Here is a 25,329-nt window from a genome sequence, read left to right on the forward strand (position 1 = left end):
ATCGCAGTCTTTAACACTGGTAGCATGCCGCGACAGCGTGGACGTGAACCGTATGTACAGTTGACGGACTTTGAGCGAGGGCGTATAGTGGGCATGCGGGAGGCCGGGTGGACGTACCGCCGAATTGCTCAACACGTGGGGCGTGAGGTCTCCACAGTACATCGATGTTGTCGCCAGTGGTCGGCGGAAGGTGCACGTGCCCGTCGACCTGGGACCGGACCGCAGCGACGCACGGATGCACGCCAAGACCGTAGGATCCTACGCAGTGCCGTAGGGGACCGCACCGCCACTTCCCAGCAAATTAGGGACACTGTTGCTGCTGGGGTATCGGCGAGGACCATTCGCAACCGTCTCCATGAAGCTGGGCTACGGTCCCGCACACCGTTAGGCCGTCTTCCGCTCACGCCCCAACATCGTGCAGCCCGCCTCCAGTGGTGTCGCGACAGGCGTGAAAGGAGGGACGAATGGAGACGTGTCGTCTTCAGCGATGAGAGTCGCTTCTGCCTTGGTGCCAATGATGGTCGTATGCGTGTTTGGCGCCGTGCAGGTGAGCGCCACAATCAGGACTGCATACGACCGAGGCACACAGGGCCAACACCCGGCATCATGGTGTGGGGAGCGATCTCCTACACTGGCCGTACACCACTGGTGATCGTCGAGGGGACACTGAATAGTGCACGGTACATCCAAACCGTCATCGAACCCATCGTTCTACCATTCCTAGACCGGCAAGGGAACTTGCTGTTCCAACAGGACAATGCACGTCCGCATGTATCCCGTGCCACCCAACGTGCTCTAGAAGCTGTAAGTCAACTACCCTGGCCAGCAAGATCTCCGGATCTGTCCCCCATTGAGCATGCTTGGGACTGGATGAAGCGTCGTCTCACGCGGTCTGCACGTCCAGCACGAACGCTGGTCCAACTGAGGCGCCAGGTGGAAATGGCATGGCAAGCCGTTCCACAGGACTACATCCAGCATCTCTATGATCGTCTCCATGGGAGAATAGCAGCCTGCATTGCTGCGAAAGGTGGATATACACTGTACTAGTGCCGACATTGTGCATGCTCTGTTGCCTGTGTCTATGTGCCTGTGGTTCTGTCAGTGTGATCATGTGATGTATCTGACCCCAGGAATGTGTCAATAAAGTTTCCCCTTCCTGGGACAATGAATTCACGGTGTTCTTATTTCAATTTCCAGGAGTGTACATTTATACTCCGCAAGCCACCCAACGGTGTGTGGCGGAGGGCACTTTACGTGCCACTGTCATTACCTCCCTTTCCTGTTCCAGTCGCGTATGGTTCGCGGGAAGAACGACTGTCTGAAAGCCTCCGTGCGCGCTCTGATCTCTCTAATTTTACATTCGTGATCTGCTCGGGTGGTATAAGTAGGGGGAAGCAATATATTCGATACCTCATCCAGAAACGCACCCTCTCGAAACCTGGCGAGCAAGCTACACCGCGATGCAGAGCGCCTCTCTTGCAGAGTCTGCCACTCGAGTTTGTTAAACATCTCCGTAACGCTGTCACGGTTACCAAATAACCCTGTGACGAAACGCGCCGCTCTTCTTTGGATCTTCTCTATCTCCTCCGCCAACCCGATCTGGTACGGATCCCACACTGATGAGCAAATGCCGAATGGACCGCTCAGGATTCGAATCACGTTCTCTTCACCGATGAGTGTCGCATATGCCTTCAACCAGACAATCGTCGGAGACGTGTTTGGAGGCAACCCGGTCAGTCTGAACGCCTTAGACACACTGTCCAGCGAGTACTGCAAGGTGGAGGTTCCCTGCTGTTTTGGGGTGGCTTTATGTGATACCGACGTAAACCGCTGGTGGTCAGGGGAGGTGCCGTAACGGCTGTACGATACGTGAATGCCATCCTCCGACCGATAGTGCAACAATATTGGCAGCATATTGCCGAGGCATTCTTCTTCATGGACGACAATTCGCCCTCTCATTGTGCACATCTTGTGAATAACTTCCTTCAGGATAACGACATCGCTCGAGTAAAGTGGCCAGCATGTACTTCCGATATGAACCCTAACGAACATGCCTGGGATAGACTGCATAGGGCTTCTTATGGACGACGTGACCCAGCAACCACTTTGAGGGATCTACGCCGAATCGCCGTTGAGGAGTGGGACAATCTGGACCAACAGTCCCTTGATGAACTTGTGGACATTATGCCACGACGAATACAGCCATGCATCAATACAAGAGGACGTGCTACTGGATAATAGAGGTACCGGTGTGTACAGCAATCTGGACCGCCACATCTGGAGGTCTCGCTGTATCGTGGTACAACAAGCTACGTGTGGTTTTCGTGAGCAATAAAAAGGGCGAAAATGATGTTTCTGTAGAGGTTCCGGAACTCTCGGAACCGAGGAGATGCAAAACTTTTTTTGATGTGTGTATAAACATCGCCTCTGGCGTTCATAGCGTTGGGTGAGGAAGAGATTCCGCAAGGGGGCCGATCTCGTCGGTGTACGTTTGTCTGCAGCGGCCATGTGCCTCTCCGGTCTGGAGGCATTCACTCGCTGCCCGTACTGCCTTTCGTCTCTCAGGTTTTCTGGGTGTGAGTGACGAATGGTGAGCCTCTACGTGTTCCGCCGAGTTTTTTCCCATTCTCTGCACAATACTTCACCGACCGAACGAGTACCTGGGTGCTGTGAGCTTGTGTGCTCGCTGCCTGCTCGTGTGTATTGTTGGTCTCACAGCGTTGTTTGCGCAGGATGATTCGCGAAGATATGCAAATGTTTTAATATGTTATTCTACAAGTAAAACTAAGGAAAAAAGTTCAGAGAAACATAGGTCCGCAAATGTTTAGTTACGCATAGTAAAATATTTTGCCTGAAATTTAGCAACTTCGCTAATATGAAAACTGTACAAGGTTAAAGGTAAAGCAGGATTTCCATTTATTTTGTTGTTATTCGTCTACTGGGTCTAACAAAACTTGTCCCAACGTTTATCTGCAGTTGTTTTTCAGAACATCCAGGGAAGCAAAGATTATTATACAAGTAAATATCATTACTTTCCATTAAGAATGTAGAAACGTTTATGTCATTTTTGACAATCGTTAGTGAGTTGTTTCATTCGTTTCCTAACCTTGAAACGAGTTACTTTTCTGTATTGTTCAGCGAAAGAACATAATAAGAACAATGTATTTAAGTAAAAATGTAAATGCCGTGTGGCTAGGGCCTCCCGTCGGGTAGACCCTTTGCCGGGTGCAAGTCTTCCAATTTGACGTCACTTCGGCGACTTGCGTGTCGATGGGGCTGGAATGATGATGATTAGGAGAACGCAACACCCAGTCCCTGAGCGGAGAAAATCTCCGACCCAGCCGGGAATCGAACCCGGGCCCTTAGGTTTGACATTCTGTTGCGATGACCACTTTTTTTTAATCTCATTTCGTTCGTTTTCGTTCGTTGTACGAGGTGCATTCAAGTTCTAAGGCCTCCAATTTTTTTGCTCCGGACTGGAAAGACATTGAAACATGCGCATTGTTTTAAAATGAGGCTGCGTTCATTGTCAATACGTCCCAGAGATGGCAGCACATTACGGCAGATGGAATTTTACCGCCAGCGGCGGGAATGAGAACTGTTTTAAATACTTCAAATGGCGACGTTTTCCTTACTTGAACAGCGTGCAATCATTCGTTTTCTGAATTTGCGTGGTGTGAAACCAATTGAAATTCATCGACAGTTGAAAGAGACATGTGGTGATGGAGTTATGGACATGTCGAAAGTGCGTTCGTGGGTGCGACAGTTTAATGAAGGCAGAACATCGTGTGACAACAAACCGAAACAACCTCGGGCTCGCACAAGCCGGTCTGACGACACGATCGAGAAAGTGGAGAGAATTGTTTTGGGGGATCGCCGAATGACTGTTGAACAGATCGCCTCCAGAGTTGGCATTTCTGTCGGTTCTGTGCACACAACCCTGCATGAGGACCTGAAAATGCGAAAAGTGTCATCCAGGTGGGTGCCACGAATGCTAACAGACGACCACATGGCTGCCTGTGTGGCATGTTGCCGAGCAATGTTGACGTGCAACGACAGCACGAATGGGACTTTCTTTTCGTCGGTTGTGACAATGGATGAGACGTGGATGCCATTTTTCAATCCAGAAACAAAGCGCCAGTCAGCTCAATGGAAGCACACAGATTCACCGCCACCAAAAATATTTCGGGTAACCGCCAGTGCTGAAAAATGATGGTGTCCATGTTCTGGAACAGCGAGGGCGTAATCCTTACCCACTGCGTTCCAAAGGGCACTACGGTAACAGTTGCATCCTACGAAAATGTTTTGAAGAACAAATTCCTTCCTGCACTGCAACAAAAACGTCCGGGAAGGGCTGCACGTGTGCTGTTTCACCAAGACAATGCACCCGCACATCGAGCTAACGTTACGCAACAGTTTCTTCGTGATAACAACTTTGAAGTGATTCCTCATGCACCCTACTCACCTGACCTGGCTCCTAGTGACTTTTGTCTTTTTCCAACAACGAAAGACACTCTCCGTGGCCGCACATTCACCAGCCGTGCTACTATTGCCTCAGCGATTTTCCAGTGGTCAAAACAGACTCCTAAAGAAGCCTTCGCCGCTGCCATGGAATCATGGCGTCAGCGTTGTGAAAAATGTGTACGTCTGGATGGCCATTACGTCGAGAAGTAACGCCAGTTTCATCGATTTCGGGTGAGTAGTTAATTAGAAAAAAAATCGGAGGCCTTAGAACGTGAATGCACCTCGTATCTGCTCGGGGCGGACGTCGCAAGACACGCGTTGTTCCATTAACTCAGTTTTTTTATTACAGAGGGCAGCTAACCCTCTGACCGAACACGCTGAGTTACCGTGCCGGCAATCATCTGAGCTACCCAAGCACAACTCACGCCCTGTCCTCAAAGCTTTACTTCCGCCAGTACCTCGTCTCCTACTTTCCAAACTTCACAGAAACAGGAGACGAGGTACTGGCGGAAGTAAAATTGTGAGGACAGGGCGCGAGTCGTGCTTGGGTAGCTCAGTTGGTAGAGCACTTGAACGCCAAAGGCAAAGGTCTCGATTTCGAGTCTCTGTCCGGTACACAGTTTTAATGTGCCAGGAAGTTTCATATGAGCGCACACTCCGCTGCAGAGTGAAAATCGCATTCTGGAAACTTTCTGTTATTCGTTACTGAAGGCAAGAAACCACCCAAAATACGCTGTAGAATGTCTAATGTTTATGGTCAAGGTTGTATGAATCGTGCAAATTTTTATACATGGGTAGAGCAGTTCAAAAATGGCCGCGACTCAGTGACTGTCGAACACCGTTCTGGCCACCCGTTGCCGTTTCCACTCCCTCACTTGAAAGTCGAACTGATGACATTATTCGTACCGACCGCCGTGTGACTGTGGAAATTATAGTTGATAAGGTTCAAGTTTGTTCTGGTGCAGTTCATAACATTATCTGTAACAGGCTGAAGTATGGCAAAACATGGGCAAGATGGGTCCCAAAGGAGTTGATGCGGCTACACAGGGAAACAAGGTTGTAAGTGTGCACAGAGCTAAAGGAACGTTATGAAACAGAATGTGAGCACTTCCTCGACAAAATTTTAACTTGTGATGCAGCTTGGGTTCACTGTTATCAGCCAGAATCAAAAAGACAAAGCATGGAATGGAAGCACACCAACTCACCTGCCAAGAAAAAATTTCAGAACCCAAGCATCAGCAGGAAAAGTCATGTTGACGGTGTTTTGTGATGCTGAAGGTCCAGTTTTTTTGTGATTATCTCGAAGAGCAGCGTACAATGAACAGCCAGTACTACTCGGATTTGGGGTGGCCGAGCGGTTCTAGGCGCTACAGTCTGGAACCGCGCCACCGCTACGATCGCAGGTTCGAACCCTGCCTCGGGCATGCATGTGTGTGACGTCCTTAGGTTAGTTAGGTTTAAGTAGTTCTAAGTTCTAGGGGACTGATGACCTTAGAAGTTTGCTTTTAAACAAGGTGAAGCCAGCCATGAGAGAGAACGTCGTGGATCTCAGACAAGAGGTGTGATTCTCCAACAAAACAATGCACGTTCTCATATTGCCGAACTAACCCGTGAAACAGTCAGCAAAATGGGCTGGGAAGTACTTCCTCATCCCCTTTACAGTGTTGATTTAGCACCTAGCTGTCTTATTCCGGCTGCAAAGAACTCTTTATCGCGATGTTTGAACCAATTTCCCACAAACTTCTTCACGTCCTCATTGTCCTGTAACCTCTTCCCACGTAATGCCTTCTTCAGTGCACCAAACATATGGTAATCACTAGGTGCTAAATCAGGACTGTAAGGGGGATGAGGCAGTACTTCCCAGCCCATTTTAGCCGGCCGGTGTGGCCGAGCGGTTCTAGGCACTACAGTCAGGAACGGCACGACCGCTACGGTCGCAGGTTCGAATCCTGCCTCGGGCATGGATGTGTGTGATCTCCTTAGGTTAGTTAGGTTTCAGTAGTTCTAAGTTCTAGGGGACTGATGGCCTTAGAAGTTAAGTCCCATAGTGCTCAGAGCCATTTTTTTGAACCAGCCCATTTTGTTGACTGTTTCACGGGTTAGTTGAGCAATATGAGGACGTGCATTGTCTTGCTGGAGAATCAAACCTCTTGTCTGAGATCCACGACGTCTCTCTCTCATGGCTGGCTTCACCTTGTTTAAAAGCAAATCCGAGTAGTTCAAAAATGGCTCTGAGCATGTCCATAAATGTTCAAGGGGACTATGTTGAAAAGTAGAAAAAGCATTGTTTTGTAAAAATAAACGCTTTTTTCTCCAGACCAATTTTTCTCTTTAATTATTGGATGACCCTCGTAGTAATGTTTTAGAAAATAATTTAGTTTTGCGAACGAAATACAGAATGTTTATAAATTAGTTATACGAAAGTAGCCTCTAATTGTGAAAAGCGTAAATACGAGGGTTGGAATTTTAATAGTGGCAACTATTTATTTACAGCTCTTACAAAACAGATACGTGTTCCAAAGTTTTACTTCATTTTTGGAACACAATCAACGACCAGCATAGAGACAGAAGTGATGACACTTTCTGCAGGACCATAATTCTGCAGGATAATGCTCAAGCACGTACAGTGCAAGCTGTTACTGATTTGTTTGACTGATGGGGCTGCTAAGTGCTATACCACATACTGCACTCCCCTGACTTAAGCCCTTGTGAGTTCAACTCGATTTATAAACCGAAGGAAACACTTCACGGCATTCGCTTCAGAACTGCAACAAATTCGTCAGGCAATAGACCGCGCCGCTCGAACTGTAAACACAACTGGCACTGCTAAGAGTATCCTGCGACTTCCACATCGCTGGCAACGGGTTATACACAATGCTGGTGATTACTTTGAAGGTCAGTAAAACTTCGAAACACGTATCTATTTTGTACGAGCTGTAAATAAATAGTTGCCACTATTAAAGTTCCAACTCACGTAACTTACTGAAATGTTTAATACGACACTGAATTCAGTGTATCTCCAAGTTTTATTCCCCACTAACACTGTTTGTTCCCGATGTTCCCGCTAGATGGCAGGCGCAAATGAGTTATCCTAGAGAGCCTGCATGGGGAGAGAGTGGCCAACCGGACGATACGGCGGCCATTTTTCTGCCAAACTGCGGGAGGGACTTCTGAATGGCCAGGACTGGAGTACACACTCACCGAACCAAAATCACAAGACAATATGGCGAAATCATTCGTTAAATGCCTTTCTTTACAGCTATAATATACTCACATTGGCCTACTAAGTACAGCACAGGAAAATTTGATACAGTGCCTGTAAAAATTATTCGTTACTTGCATTTATCTCCTTTAAAGTTCGTTTACTAGACATATTTCAATGAAAGTAACGTAAATAAAAAAAATTGTATAGTATTTGTTTTGTATCGGAAGTGCATAACGCTAAAGATATAACGTACCTGTATTACGTCAGATGGATGAAAGTCGTAAGCAGTTGTTTACTTGTTACATGCAAAAAGTGTGAGACGAATTAGTACTTCTTATTATATCTTCAAACTTTTTGCATGTCACAAGTAAACAACTGCTTACGACTTTCTGTCATATATACCTCTCGTAGATAAAAAACGAAAAAGATTACAAAAATCAGGTAATGTTAAATGTAGGCTACTATAATAACGACCGAATATAACAAGAAAACTACCGTATCCCTTCTACCCCACAGTAACTAGGCCTATTAAAAATTGTCTTCAAGAGTACCTACAATAATGTTTCAGCAACCACGACAACTGCGGAAAACGAGCTTACAATAATACTGAAACCAAAATAATGCCTAGTGTTCGGAAAACGAGCTTACAATAATACTGAAACCAAAATAATGCCTAGTGTTCTGATTCGGAACGAAATAAAGTTTGACGCTACAAAGTGGAATGAGCATGGCACAACAATTACAGGAACTTTCCGTTTCCAGCAAGGACTGTCAGATATTGGCTCCAGAAAAGCTTGTGATGCTACTAGTATGCACGAACTGTTAAAGAAATAAGACCTTAAAAATGCTTTCGTCTTTCTTCATTGCGTGGAAATGCTAACATGCGAAACCCACCTTCGCCTCTATTGGAACAACCAAATGCAGCACAACCTGGCATCGTTTACGAACGTCTGCAGAACGAATTAGAGATGTCAGAAACAATACTGTACAATTACTAACCTGTTTACTTCAAACATGTAGGCCTACCAACTTAATCACAAAACGCTTCATTATTTCAACTCGTATTTAAGATCGCAAACGCTAATTACGTACTAAAAACGATATACAACTAAATCGGACATGCATGCACAACGCATAACAAGTCTCTCAATAATTCAAATATCTTTTAATCGTTGACAAAAGTCCTCTGAACTTCAATTCAACTCAAAAGCACGGCGAACATAGGGAGTGCGAGAGACGTTTGGCAGAAAAATGGCGCCAAAGCTAATCAACCAATCACGGGCAACTTCACCTATGGCCACTCTCTCTGTATACAGGCTCTCTAAGTTATCCCAACAACCACGATGTAACGGTGTAGGGCGGGAGCAGTGCTTTCTTACGGTTTCACGAATCCAGATCCGCTACCACAGTTCAGGGTCATTTCAGGACTAAATACGGCGGCCATCTCAAAGGCAAACTGTTACCAACTGCTACATCCGTTTCAGCGAAACTAGCGGTGTATCACAAAGCAAGCTGGCCCAGGGTCGACCAGAGGTCTCTTAGGCAACAACTGATGAAGTTCGGCAGTCTTAACGTTCGTAGTAAATCGACGAGACGTGCCAACTTAGGACTCAATATGGCTAGTTTACAGTGTGGAAAGTACTACAAACACGCCTGTCGTTCAAACCGGACAAACTGGAACCATTGCAAGCTTTAAGAGAAAGCGAGAAAGGAAAACGAGCTGAGTTACAGATTGAAAAAAAATGCAGACCTAAGATGTGTAACGTCCCCTTAGGAAAAACTTTATAGTCCACAGCTCGTTGTCGTGCGGTAGCGTTCTCGCTTCCCGCGTCCGGGTTCCCGAGTTCGATTCCCGGCGGGGTCAGGGATTTTCTCTGCCTCGTGATGACTGGGTGTTGTGTGATGTCCTTAGGTTAGTTAGGTTTAAGTAGTTCTAAAGTTCTAGGGGACTGATGACCATAGATGTTAAGTCCCATAGTGCTCAGAGCCATTTTTGAAAAACTTTATAAATGACAGTGCTGAAAAACCGCTACGTTATTTGATTTTCAAACAGCTGAGCAAAACTGAACATACTCAGACATTTCTCTCTTTACTTATTCTGATCAACACTAAACTTACACACAATATATTTTTAGCGCAACGCAATCTGACTTTCAATCATCCCTACAAAAGAATGGCCCTGACTAACAGTAACCTATACCTTTCATGAATCACTCACCTCCCAAAAATCTTCGTTGCTCGAACTACTGCAATGCAGCGAGCGCGTATACTGCCAGCCAAATAAAAGACGGCACTAACTACTGATAGACATAGTTAGCAAATGAAAGATTTTGATAGAGAACAAACAACGTATTTCCCATTTAATGTTCAAAAGTCATAATATATATATCAGTTCATGATATACAGTATTACAAATTTACTCTTTCTTATGGTCATACGTCCATATCGTCCGCTCTCAGAACTCCGCCATCTCTCTCCCCACATCCACCACTGCTGGCGACTCACCTCCAACTGTACAACGCTACGCACTGTTCACATCCAACTGCCTAACACTACACAGGCGAATATACCAACAATGCCAACCAGCCACAGACTGCACTCAGCACAGTCAGTGATTTTCATACAGAGCGCTATGTGGCGTCACCAACATAAAAACCTCAACAGCCTACTTACAGATAATTTTCCGTACATGCGGGAAAGTGAACGGCATAATGTTCCGATGTCGAGCGGGCGGAAAACACGTCGCGTAAGCGAACACGTTCGGGATTCGCATAAGATAAATTCTCTCCCCCCCCCCCCTCTCTCTCTCTCACTGTATCTCTCTCTCTCTCTCTCTCTCTCTCTCTCTCTCTCTCTCTCTTTTCTCACTGTAAGCTGTAAGAAGATTAACGGTCCTTTCCTTTTTGGTCGAGTAAACTGTAATTGGCATATCGTAACTGGACATGTCTGAACATTATCTAATGCCTCATTTAGAACGGGATATGGGCACAGAATTTATTTTCCAGCAAGATGGCGCGCCGCCACATTACCATCGTGAAGTTGTGTCGTACATTCGAAGGAACGAGCCGACTTGGACTCATCGTGGTGGGACAATACCTCGGACACCGCGATCATCTCATTGGACCCCAGTGGACTTCTGTGTCTGGAGTGGGATGGGGGGGGGGGTGTTTACACTAAAGACAGGGTGCTTTATCTTCCGCTTCCGAGATGCGTCGACTTATAACACGAACAGTTACCACCACACATCAAGACTTATAGTGATTTTTTCATAATGTGGGGCCGCAGTTCAAATGGATCTGAGCACTATGGGACTTAACTACTGTGGTCATCAGTCCCCTAGAACTTAGAACTACTTAAACCTAACTAACCTAAGGACATCACACACATCCATGCCCGAGGCAGGATTCGAACCTGCGACCGTAGCGGTCGCGCGGTTCCCGACTGTAGCGCCTAGAACCGCTCGGCCACTCCGGCCGGCGGGGCCGCAGTCATAATACATATGTCTTTAAAGTCTGTACCGCCATTAGACTTCGCATTCGGGAGGACGACGGTTCAATCGCGCGTCCGGCCATCCTGATTTAGGTTTTCCGTGATTTCCCTAAATCGCTCCAGGCAAATGCCGGGATGGTTCCTCTGAAAGGGCACGGCCGACTTCCTTCCCAATCTTTCCCTAATCCGATGAGACCGATGACCACGCTGTCTGGTCTCCTTCCCCAAACCAACCAACCAACCAACCAACCATTAGACTGTTTTTTATTTTCTGTGTTGCGTTTACACGATCATGATTTCGGCTTCAAAGTGACATTATCAAGTGTTTTATTGTTACCTTAGGCACTGTATAACATTAAAACACTTGATAATGGCACTTTGAAGCCGAAATCATGATCGTGTACATGTAACACTGTAAATAAAAAACTGACTTTAAAGAGACATGGGGTTTGGCAGCACTGGGGGCCGAACCGCGCAATAGCCCTGGGTTCGACGTGGGGCGGCAGTGGGGTGAGCAGACTGATGTAGCCTTTATGTGGGGTTGTGAACCACTGAGGGCTACGGCGGGAACGAAGCCTCTCTGTCATTTCTAGGTTCCCAGTTCCATACAATACTATGACTGAAATTTGTTACCTGTCGGTGTAGCCGGGCGGTCTAGGACGCCTTGTTACGGTTCGCGTGGCTCGCCCCGTCGGAGGCTCGAGTCCTCCCTCGGGTATGGGTGCCTGTGTTGTCCATAGCGTACATAAGTTTAAGTTAGATTAAGTAGTGTGTACGGCTTACCACAAATTTCCAATTTCCATAGGATTTGGCACGAAACTGATTACAGGTGGGACATATGTCGTCTTAAAAAGGTAGCCACACTGAACATTTGTAAATAAAAGCTGCTCTTTCAAACATTTCTGTAAGTTACGAGGCGAGTTGAATAAGAAAAGCAACACAATTTTTTTTGTGAAAACAGGTAGGTTTTATTCAGGTTTCCAGTACACCATATTATTCCCCCACTCTTTTGGTACAAAACGCTACTTTTCACTATAATCCCCGTTCAGTGAGATGGCTTTATGGCACCTTACTAGCAGGGCCTGAATGCCCGCACGGTACCACTCCACTGGTCTACGCTGGAGTCAACGTCTTGCTGCATCAATGACCTCCCCATCATTTACGTACTGCTTCTTGCGGAGTGCGTCCTTCATTTGGCCAAACAGTTGGAAGTCAGAAGGTGAGGGATCTGTGCTGCAGGGTGAGCGAGGAAGAACAGTGGAGTTTTGTGAGCTCCTCTGGGATGTGCAGAATTGTGTGACTTCCAGTTGTGCAGCGAGGTGTTTGACTGTTATCCGTCGATCACCTCGAATGAGAATGTCCACACGTTCTGACATTGCAGGAGCTACAGCTGTGGGTGTTCGGCCGGCAACCGGGAGGTGGGACACGTAAGTGCTACCTCATTGTGACGGTGACGGGAGCCTCGCCCAACGAGTCAACCTGCTTTTGTTCACTGCCAGGTCTGCCAGCGCGACCTCGTTGTGAAGGTGACATAAGCCACGCCCAACGACTCACCCTGCTTTTGTTCACTGCCAGGTCTCCGTAGACACTCCGCAAGTGCCTTTGAATATCTGCAGTGCTCTGGTTTTCTGTCAAAACAGTGACAGCTCTCCGCTTGGAACCCACCCTCGTCACAGACGCCATTTTGAAGGCTACGTATAATGGAACTTCATGAGACTATAAGGGCTGAAGCGGGAATATTCCACGATGTCCCGCAACAAATTCCGCATTTTTTTTTTGACCAAAATCGGCTAAGGAAAAAAATGTGTTGCATTGCTTGTACAACGGCCTTCGCATTTACCTTTTTCACAATTATAGGTTGCTTTTGTATAACTAATTTACGAATAACATGCATAGTTGAACCCTTTTGTTTTTGGTCCGCAGAAAATTACATTTTATGCCTGAGGGATAAATATTCCCCAGTCGGCCACTGTGGCCGAGCGGTTCTAGGCGCTTCAGTGTGGAAACGCGCTGCTGCTACGGTCGCAGGTCCGAATCCTGCCTCGGGCATGGATGTGTGTGATGTCCTTAGGTTAGGTTTCTGTAGTTCTAAGTCTAGGGGACTGATGACCTCAGATATTAAGTCCCATAGTGCTTAGAACCATTTGAACCATAACTATCCCCAGGTCGAAATCTACTGCACTAGAGGGAGCTGTGGGGAGTAGAGACTGTAGGGGAAAAGACAGATTGGAATGTAGTCAACAAATAATTGAGGATATAAGGTGCCGCTAGGAGATGAAGCGGTTGGCACACGAGAGGTATTCGTGGCGGGCCACATCGAACCAGTCAAAGGTATGATAAAAACAATAAAAAATAAAAATAAAGCGAGCTCATAGGAAGTCGAGATGTCGATTGGCAGCCACCCCCCCCCCCCTTTCTGGGTCTATGAACGGTGTGTTCGGAAGTCTCGTAATCCGTCGAAATCCGACAAGTATCTCTTCGAGTGAGGAACACTGGAAGAATATGCAAATGAGCATTAATGGCGGAACCGGAGAAATTTCAAACCGATCGTAAAAAAAAACGCAGGGGGTTGAAAATTTGTTTCATAATACAGGATGTATCAGAAAGAATCATCCGATTTCGCGCGTCTGTATTTCCAAAACTAATAAACATATACAATGAATTTTGTTTTTTTGATGAACGGGAAACTCAAAAAGCTAGTTTTTCATCTCTTTTCATAGGTGTTCAATATGCCCCACTTGAAATACACGGCACTTGTCAGTGCGGTATTCAATTTGTTCCCACACTGCAGCTGTAAGGTGGCTATAGTTTCGCACCTTACAAGTACCCATCCATGTACTTTGCCACGATCTAAACCCACATTAGGTATTATTTGATAGGTAGTACATCGTATATATGAATATTTAAAGGAGACTGACATTGTCACATACGCCTTGCAAATAAGTGTTAAACATTATTGCATGAAAGGTGATGAAGTGTCTTTATTATCATACTAGTAGAGGTCGGAACGACAGTGGAAATGAAACGGAAGACGGAACTCAAGCCCTGGGTCGAAGGCCCACACAGGTGTGTTGGTCCTGCTTAAACACAGGAAGTAGCAAGACGGACGTCGTAGCACCTAAGCACTGGAGCAAAATAGAGTCGCGAATGGCCAGTAGGGTAGCCGAACTGAAAGGATTATGTGGTGTCGCCGCCAGACACCACACTTGCTAGGTGGTAGCCTTTAAATCGGCCGCGGTCCGTTAGTATACGTCGGACCCGCGTGTCGCCACTGTCAGTGATTGCAGACCGAGCGCCGCCACACGGCAGGTCTAGAGACACTTCCTAGCACTCGCCCCAGTTGTACAGCCGACTTTGCTAGAGATGGTTCACTGACAAATTACGCTCTCATTTGCCGAGACGATAGTTAGCATAGCCTTCAGCTACGTCATTTGCTACGACCTAGCAAGGCGCCATTATCATTTGCTACTTATCTTGTGATGCATGTACCGTCAGACCGATGTTCACCAATTATGGATTAAAGTTAAGTATTCCAACAGCTACGACCTATTTTGCTAAAGTCTAACTTCCTTAAATGCTCCATACCTCACGCCAGCCCGCGTGAGCTTAAACGCGTGCTTTCGGCTACCAATCATACTGGCTTGGCTGTCTTGCCAATTCACAACAGATTATACTTTGGAAACTACGGAACGAAGAAGCAGCACCTCGGGAACCACGCAGGCTGAGTTATTTCCAAGGATTTTCACTCAGAAGCGTACCATTGTACGAGCATAGGTTTTTCCTCGCAACAGACTATACACTCCTGGAAATGGAAAAAGAACACATTGACACCGGTGTGTCAGACCCACCATACTTGCTCCGGACACTGCGAGAGGGCTGTACAAGCAATGATCACACGCACGGCACAGCGGACACACCAGGAACCGCGGTGTTGGCCGTCGAATGGCGCTAGCTGCGCAGCATTTGTGCACCGCCGCCGTCAGTGTCAGCCAGTTTGCCGTGGCATACGGAGCTCCATCGCAGTCTTTAACACTGGTAGCATGCCGCGACAGCGTGGACGTGAACCGTATGTGCAGTTGACGGACTTTGAGCGAGGGCGTTTAGTGCGCATGCGGGAGGCCGGGTGGATGTACCGCCGAATTGCTCAACACGTGGGGCGTGAGGTCTCCACAGTACATCGATGTTGTCGCCAGTGGTCGGCGGAAGGTGCACGTGCCCGTCGACCTGGGACCGGACCGCAGTGACGCACGGATGCACGCCAAGACCGTAGGATCCTACGCAGTGCCGTAGGGGACCGCACCGCCACTTCCCAGCAAATTAGGGACACTGTTGCTCCTGGGGTATCGGCGAGGACCATTCGCAACCGTCTCCATGAAGCTGGGCTACGGTCCCGCACACCGTTAGGCCGTCTTCCGCTCACGCCCCAACATCGTGCAGCCCGCCTCCAGTGGTGTCGCGACAGGCGTGAATGGAGGGACGAATGGAGACGTGTCGTCTTCAGCGATGAGAGTCGCATCTGCCTTGGTGCCAATGATGGTCGTATGCGTGTTTGGCGCCGTGCAGGTGAGCGCCACAATCAGGACTGCATACGACCGACGCACACAGGGCCAACACCCGGCATCATGGTGTGGGGAGCGATCTCCTACACTGGCCGTACACCACTGGTGATCGTCGAGGGGACACTGAATAGTGCACGGTACATCCAAACCGTCATCGAACCCATCGTTCTACCATTCCTAGACCGCCAAGGGAACTTGCTGTTCCAACAGGACAATGCACGTCCGCATGTATCCCGTGCCACCCAACGTGCTCTGGAAGGTGTAAGTCAACTACCCTGGCCAGCAAGATCTCCGGATCTGTCCCCCATTGAGCATGTTTGGGACTGGATGAAGCGTCGTCTCACGCGGTCTGCACGTCCAGCACGAATGCTGGTCCAACTGAGGCGCCAGGTGGAAATGGCATGGCAAGCCGTTCCACAGGACTACATCCGGCATCTCTACGATCGTCTCCATGGGAGAATAGCAGCCTGCATTGCTGCGAAAGGTGGATATACACTGTACTAGTGCCGACATTGTGCATGCTCTGTTGCCTGTGTCTATGTGCCTGTGGTTCTGTCAGTGTGATCATGTGATGTATCTGACCCCAGGAATGTGTCAATAAAGTTTCCCCTTCCTGGGACAATGAATTCACGGTGTTCTTATTTCAATTTCCAGGAGTGTAGTTGGTCGGCGCTCGGAAGAATCTGTAGAGAGGGAAAATATTCCGTAGTGTCGGGAAAATGATTCGTTTTCGTAATTACGATGGTGGGGAGCAGAGCCTTGCTTGGAGGCCAGCGGTAGAAAGACGTGGTCTTCCGTTGTGAGCGCCCGTGTGTGACGGTCGCTCGGTGTCAGCTTTTGTTAGTACAGACGGACTTGCTGTCTTTGCTCTCAGGAGAGTTTATAGTTAGGACAGTTAGGCACTGTACTGTTGCGAACCTATACGATTCTGGACTTCACCTTGGGTTGCAAGTCGCCGCTGAGTACGCAGCGTTCAGCGATTGAGAGCACTTAATCTGCCTACACTTACGTTGAGACGTTATCTGAACTCCGTCCTTGTGGCTGGAAGTTCGCGTTTCTCGTCTGCAGAACACAGAGAGGAGAAGATAGTATTAGAGTATATTAGAGGACCGCCTTCTGCCGTTCTATTGTTTGAAAGAGTTTATTTGTGGCTGGAGTTCTTCCATCACTGCAGACGAGTACGAGAACCATCGCTTCGACGCTCCGCACGCAGTACATACGGTGATATCGCAAACTGCTTCGGCTTATTAGGGCTATAAAGCTAAACAGCTGCGAACACGTAAGTTTTATTTCCACTGAGGTTGCACACCGCCGTAGATCATCTTTGAAAGTAGTGTCTTCTAGTCTTTGGTACGTAGATGATGTCAGTCACTTCGTGTTATTGATATCAGACCGCGCAGTCATAATAAGGGATAGACTTGGGCAATTGATTGGTATTTTTACTTAGGAAATGTAAACTTTGTAATATAAAGGTATGCCGGCCGCGGTGGCCGTGCGGTTCTAGGCGCTCCAGTCCGGAGCCGCGCTGCTGCTACGGTCGCAGGTTCGAATCCTGCCTCGGGCATGGGTGTTTGTGATGTCCCTAGGTTAGTTAGGTTTAAGTAGTTCTAAGTTCTAGGGGACTGATGACCACAGCAGTTGAGTCCCATAGTGCTCAGAGCGATTTAAACTTTTATAAAGGTATTTTTAATATATAGTAAATATTTAAGCAGGAACAGCGTTTATCATTTAGTAGGATTACTTGCCTTCATCACTCATTTATGTTTAGATTGTAATTTATAGAATTTAGAGATCTTAACCCTTTAGTGACCAAATTATTTCCAGAAGTTGTAGACTTTTTATGAACACTTTATTGGGCTAAGAAATCGTTCATAAAATCATAGTTTAAATCTTGAAAGTGAGAATTTAGCCTACGAGTATAAAAAATTTGTGGGAACTCTTGTTCCCACCGAACTCTGGAGTAACTTCACTTGCTAATTTAAAAAAATATATTTCCTTTATTTTTAGTACAAAAACATGTTAAACATTACATTTATATTTGTATTAGTTCATACTGTCCTTTGAGTTCACTAAGGTGATGAACTATGGAACTTAATGCTATACACAAAGGTACACGACAGTTGCTACACATTATCTTTGTTCTATTTTCTTTGTTCTTGGTGCTACATTGGCGGCATCTTCTGTTTGTTGTAGCTTTTGTAGGGAAACGAATTCCAACTTTCTTCAGACAAACTTCATCTGATACTCGAGACACAACTCTTTTTGGTGTTTAATAATGAACAGGCCTTCCTCTTCTCTTACGACTTGAGAAGTCAGAGATAAGCTGCCTTGCCAAGAACAATCTAAATGTTAGCTGGTCTGCTTCTGTCTTCTGTAGCTTCCAAATAACGTAGGAATTGACAACTGCCAAATCCACAAGAAAGAAAAACAGTTTGTGATCCACTTCCATGAATGACGGCCTACAGCATACCGTTCACACAGCTGATCACAACTATCCACTCCTCCCATTATTTTATTACACTCTGCCACAGCCAATGGGCAGAATACTTCACTTCTGCTTCCACTAACTTACCTTGTAATATTTATGTAATTTTCTGTCAAATTCAGCAAATATACACGAATACTGTCTCCCTCCTAAATATAAAAGTAGATAAATACAACACAAGTCACTTCACACGCAAAAGGAAAGCACACTATCCAAAAAACGGTGTAGCGGCCGAAACAGTGGCTAGTTTTCACGCGGGAACTGCGCTTCTGCATTGATTGACTCACGAGGTAGAAATACAACAGCTTTCGCCTAACTGTTGACAATCTACACATAGTTTGCACACTCTAACAGAGATGGTAGCACAAGTTAGAAGTGGGAACATGGATTACCACTGAACTTACAGCGAAAACAAATAAGTGGGAACTATAGTACCCACTGGTCACTAAAGGGTTAAGATCTGCTTCAGGGGGTAGTCAGACAGGGCCAAATCTTCATTTAAGCGTTTATTATTTTCCGTTGCGCACATTCATTTAACACCCACCAGGAGTAGCATGATGGACAGCGAGCACGTCTTGAGTTACAGCTTCCACAGTTGCTGTTATGCGATCCCAGATCACGTAAGAAACAGATTGCCCAATCGTTTGGTCTAGCAGGCAACCCTTGTCAGGGAACGGCCACCAGGCGGCAACAGCGTCACACCCTTACTTGTGGAATCAACCACTAGATGGCACTCCGTTCTGTGAAATATGTGGCAACATCGGCCGAACACGTGCAGCTTTCCACTATTTGGCGTCTGTGAAGTACAGCTGTTTCCGACATACCGGTGGTAGTGGATCGAGTCGTCATGCCGAGGGCCTGCGACTATATCAACTGTGGAAGGAGTAGACGAACAAATCCTGGACTAAAAATGTTCAGATTCCCGTCAAAAATAAAGAAAGGTTACGCGAGTGGATTTTAAATTCAGGTAAATCTATAAATTAGATACGAGTAAGAATTAATAAAGAGCCCTAAGCATTCGATCCTATCTAAATTTTGTCGATCTTATATTCTGATATAACGTGGCAGCCCTTCCTGTACAAGAATCATATCATATAATTTTAAAATGAAATCTTTGCTGCGCTTTGGACTTTTTTTAAACTGTTTATTCACTTCACTATCGTAATTTTAGCTGTAGAGGCGTTTTTGTGTGCAATGTGAAAACTGAAACCAATATAAGATATGGATAACAAAATGCAAAGCATAGTGTGGTAACATTTGGTAAACAATTTAAGAAGCATTACCTTACAACACCTTTCCTTTGGTACTTGAAAATGGCTCTAGAGCTGAGATGGCAACAGTGAAATAAATGAATAATAGCCGTCATCTAACTGCTAGGTCATCGGTCCCTCTAAATCCTGGTATATACTAGAGCGAACGAAGTGAATGAGTGTAAAACCTCGTTTACTGCTGCAAATGAGTATTCATAGGTAATTCGCCAATGTTCACTGCCATTCGTTTATACATGTGAACAAACGTTTATACTGGAGTGAAGGGAGGAGGATAGAAGAGAACGAGCGTAGCATGCAAACTATAGACGCTGCCTACTTTAATTTTTTTTATCTGTGCGCTAATAATCCTCACATAGCTTTCACTCGAAAACAACACTGCTTATAGTAACAGGTCTGCGCGAGTGCAGATTGTGTATTACTTTTCATTTCGCATATGATTGTGAGAAGTATCCCTACAGTAGAAATAAACTTGGTTTGTAGAATTACAGGAGCTAATCTACATTCTTCGATTGAAAACTCGGGAAAAAACATAGCCGATCATGATCTACAGTCAGCTGTCTGACGAATGCATTTCGCGCACAGCGCTCTAGCCGAACACAAATCAGCGTCATTCACGTCACCGAAGACACAGCGTTGCCAATTCCGCGACATGTACAGGTCAGTTAGCATTGTAGCGTCGCCTGCGACATCTGTTGACCGACGGGAAAACTATTTTTACGGTTGCCTGTTCTGCCGTAAGGACGGTCAATCTGTTTCTTACGTGATCTGGGATGCGATGCTTCAGTTCATTCATTGTTGTTGGTATTGGAGACACGTAAACAGATGACTTTTATAAACCCCCACAAGAAATAATCTGGTGTCCTTGGAGACTGGTAATGCGAAGCTGAATCGTTCGGTCCAGTGCGACCCATCCATCGTCCAGTAATCCTTTGATTTAAAAATTCCCTCATTTCCGGATGCCAGTGTGGCGGAGCCCCCATCCTGTTCGCAAATGAAGTCGTTCGAATCAGTCTCCACCTGTGGGAAAAGACAGTTCTCAAGCATATCGAGATATGTGCTTCCTGTAACAGTGTTCTCGGCAAAGAAAAATGGCCCATACACCTTTACCCGTGAAACTGCACGAAATACATCAAATTTTGGAGAGTCCCTCTCACGTCGTACAACTTCATCTACATCTACATCTACATCTACATTTATACTCCGCAAGCCACCCAACGGTGTGTGGCGGAGGACACTTTACGTGCCACTGTCATTACCTCCCTTTCCTGTCCCAGTCGCGTATGGTTCGCGGGAAGAACGACTGTCTGAAAGACTCTGTGCGCGCTCTCATCTCTCTAATTTTACATTCGTGATCTCCTCGGGAGGTATAAGTAGGGGGAAGCAATATATTCGATACCTCATCCAGAAACGCACCCTCTCGAAACCTGGACAGCAAGCTACACCGCGATGCAGAGCGCCTCTCTTGCAGAGTCAGCCACTTGTGTTTGTTAAACATCTCCGTAACGCTATCACCGTTAGCAAATAACCCTGTGACGAAACGCGCCGCTCTTCTTTGGATCTTCTGTATCTCCTCCGTCAACCCGATCTGGTACGGATCCCACACTGATGAGCAATACTCAAGTATAGGTCGAACGAGTGTTTTGTAAGCCACCTCCTTTGTTGATGGACTACATTTTCTAAGGACTCTCCCAATGAATCTCAACCCGGTACCCGCCTTACCAACAATTAATTTTATATGATCATTCCACTTCAAATCGGTCCGCACGCATACTCCCAGATATTTTACAGACGTAACTGCTACCAGTGTTTGTCCCGCTATCATATAATCATACAATAAAGGATCCTTCTTTCTATGTATTCGCAATACATTACATTTGTCTATGTTAAGGGTCAGTTGCCACTCCCTGCACCAAGTGCCTATCCGCTGCAGATCTTCCTGCATTTCGCTACAATTTTCTAATGCTGCAACTTCTCTGTATACTACAGCATCATCCGCGAAAAGCCGCATGGAACTTCCGATACTATCTACTAGGTCATTTATATATATATTGCGAAAAGCAATGGTCCCATAACACTCCCCTGTGGCACGCCAGAGGTTACTTTAACGTCTGTAGACGTCTCTCCGTTGATAACAACATGCTGTGTTCTGTTTGCTAAAAACTCTTCAATCCAGCCACACAGCTGGTCTCATATTCCGTAGGCTCTTACTTTGTTTATCAGGCGACAGTGCGGAACTGTATCGAACGCCTTCCGGAACTCAAGAAAAATAGCTTCTACCTGGGAGCCTGTATCTAATATTTTCTGGGTCTCATGAACAAATAAAGCGAGTTGGGTCTCACACGATCGCTGTTTCCGGAATCTATGTTGATTTCTACATAGTAGATTCTGAGTTTCTAAAAACGACATGATACTCGAGCAAAAAACATGTTCTAAAATTCTACAACATTTCGACGTCAGAGATATAGGTCTATAGTTTTGCGCATCTGCTCGACGACCATTCTGTGCTCTTTTCCAATCATTTGGAACCTTCCGTTCCTCTAGAGACTTGCGGTACACGGCTGTTAGAAGGGGGGGCAAGTTCTTTCGCATACTCTGTGTAGAATCGAATTGGTATCCCTTCAGGTCCAGTGGACTTTCCTCTGTTGAGTGATTCCAGTTGCTTTTCTTTTCCTTGGACACTTATTTCGATGTCAGCCATTTTTTCGTTTGTGCGAGGATTTAGAGAAGGAACTGCAGTGCGGTCTTCCTCTGTGAAACAGCTTTGGAAAAAGGTGTTTAGTATTTCAGCTTTACGCTTGTCATCCTCTGTTTCAATGCCATCATCATCCCGGAGTGTCTGGACATGCTGTTTCGAGCCACTTACTGATTTAACGTAAGACCAGAACTTCCTAGGATTTTCTGTCAAGTCGGTACCTAGTATTTTACTTTCGAATTCACTGAACGCTTCACGCATAGCCCTCCTTACGCTAACTTTGACATCGTTTAGCTTCTGTTTGTCTGAGAGGTTTTGGCTGCGTTTAAACTTGGAGTGAAGCTGTCTTTGCTTTCGCAGTAGTTTCCTAACTTTGTTGTTGTACCACGGTGGGTTTTTCCCGTCCCTCACAGTTTTACTCGGCACGTACCTGTCTAAAACGCATTTTACGATTGCCTTGAACTTTTTCCATGAACACTCAACATTGTCAGTGTCGGAACAGAAATTTTCGTTTTGATCTGTTAGGTAGTCTGAAATCTGCCTTCTATTACTGTGGTTGTTCTGTACCTTATAATCTCACATTATGGCGGTTTATCTTTCCATTTAAATGGGATGTTGCCTCGTCACTAAACACTAAGCGTGGAAGAAAACTGTCATCCTCCATCTAGCCAAGAACGAAATTACAGAACTCCGCACGTTGTTGTTTGTCACCTTCACGAAGAGTTTGCAGTAGCTGGATTTTGTACGGTTTCATGCGTAAACGTCGACACAACACACGCCAGACGGACATCGTGGCCATATTGAGCTGTCGAACTGCACGGCGAACGGATTTCTGCGGACTCCTTGTGAAACCATGGCGGATGCCTTCGACGTCTGCGACAGACACTCGGCGACGGCCCGGCGATGTGCCTTATAGCCTGGCATCCAATTTGCAAAGCAAAAATTTTTCACACTTTTGGACGTTTTATTTTCGAAAAAATTACTATTTTTTTCAAACCCTTACGCGGAGTTTTTTTTTATTGCGGAATGTATTCACAAAAAAGTTTGAGCCAAAAATGCTTAAGGTTTCCGTTTCGGCAATTCTGATTTTTTTTTAATAAATTGATATATTGTGACCTTTTCGACGCTATATACGAATGAAAAGTGTAGGTTAATTATAAAAAATTTGTTTTTATAATACGTGACAAGAATTTTGGGTAAAATGGAATTACTACGACTTTATACAATGTTTGGCCCATTATGAAGGATAAATAAATAAAAGAAGGCCCAATACGTCGGAGGCAAGTGTCATGGACAGCCGGAGGATGCTACGATAAAGAAAAACTTGCAGAGTATAACAAAAGAGCAATATATAGATATGAAGGTGATATAAACATACTTTTATATATGACTGACGTTTTACAGTATCAATAGTCTCAACTAACTTATTAATTACACAACGCGATACATCATAGCGCGTCTTCTGACAAAAATCCTCAGCAATCTTACTCCCCGAAAGGGGTGTCTTCATGATATTTTTGTCATTCAGAATTGTCAAAATAAATTTAGTCTGGATTTCATGCTTCTAAAATAAAAACCCCAATAAATCAACTTTCTTTAAATAAAATATTGCCTCTTTATACTCCCTTGACTGATGATTCACTACTAACACGATGTCTTAACTCAAAATGTTAATGACAATTTACACAGTATTATACTGAATAGGTGCCCCAAAGAGACATTTGTTTCTGCAATGACAGTAAAAGTGGCGGCTGCTATCAATATTTGTGAATAAAATGTTGCTTCTCATAGAGTCATTTTAGAAATAAGGGCAAAAATTAGAATTCAGATGTGCTTATCGAACATGAGAAGCGTTGCAGATTGTGTAGCAAACTGAATTGTAATATTCGAAAAGATACAAAGATGTACGTCGAAAGACTGATTTTGCCAAACGTCAAAGATAAGAAGTCATATTCGAAGGCGATGGTGTAACCTGAGATGCGGGGTTGTTTTGATGTAATTGCGGATTTTTCACACATATACGGTGCGCATGTAATGTGACACACTGAAGAAGCAAAGAAACTGCTACATCTGTTTAATATCGTGTAGGGCCCCGGGGAGCGCGCACAAGTGCCGAAACACCACGTGGTATAGACTCGACTAATGTCTCAGGTACTGCCGAGGGAATTGACACCGTGAATCCTGCAGAGCTGTCCGTAAATCCGTAAGAGTACGAGGGGCTGGAGATCTCTTGTGAACAGCACGTTGCAAGGCATTCCAGATATGCTCAACAATGTTCATGTCTGGGGAATATGGTGGCCACCGGAAGAGTGTTCCTGGAGCCACTCTGTAGCAACTCTGGACTTGTGGAGTGTCGCATTGTTCTGCTGGAATTGCCCAACTCCCTCTGAATGCAAAATGGACATGAATGGATGCAGGTGACCAGACAGGACGCTTATGTTTAGTTTAGTTTAGTTATGTCATGCTCCGTAGATCATTTTTACGATTATTTTATAGATATGATATGGAACAAGTCAGATTACAAGATATACAGGGTGAGTCATCTAACATTACCGCCGGATATATTTCGTAAACCACATCAAATACTGACGAATCGATTCCACAGACTGAACGTGAGGAGAGGGGCTAGTGTAATTGGTTAATACAAACCATAAAAAAATGCACGAAAGTATGTTTTTTAACACAAACCTACGTTTTTTTAAATGGAGCCCCGTTAGTTTTGTTAGCACATCGGAAAATATAAACAAATACGTAATCAGTGCCGTTTGTTGCATTGTAAAATATTAATTACATCCGGAGATATTGTAACCCAAAGTTGACGCTTGAGTACCACTCCTCCGCTGTTCTATCGTGTGTATCGGGGAGCACCGAATTACGTAGGGATCCAAAGGGAACGGTGATGGACCGTAGGTACAAAAGAGAGTAGAACAGCACATTACGTCCACATGATATGGAACAAGTCAGATTACAAGATATACAGGGTGAGTCATCTAACATTACCTTTTTATTGGTCTTTTTCACTGACGCACATGTACATTACCATGAGGGGTGAGATAGACGTACACACATGGATTCCGTTTTCAATTACGGAGTGGAATAGAGTGTGTCCCGACATGTCAGGCCAATAGATGTTCAATGTGGTGGCCATCATTTGCTGCACACAA

This window comes from Schistocerca cancellata, chromosome 12 (genome assembly GCF_023864275.1).
Source record: "Schistocerca cancellata isolate TAMUIC-IGC-003103 chromosome 12, iqSchCanc2.1, whole genome shotgun sequence".
Classification (NCBI taxonomy): Eukaryota; Metazoa; Arthropoda; class Insecta; order Orthoptera; family Acrididae; genus Schistocerca; species Schistocerca cancellata.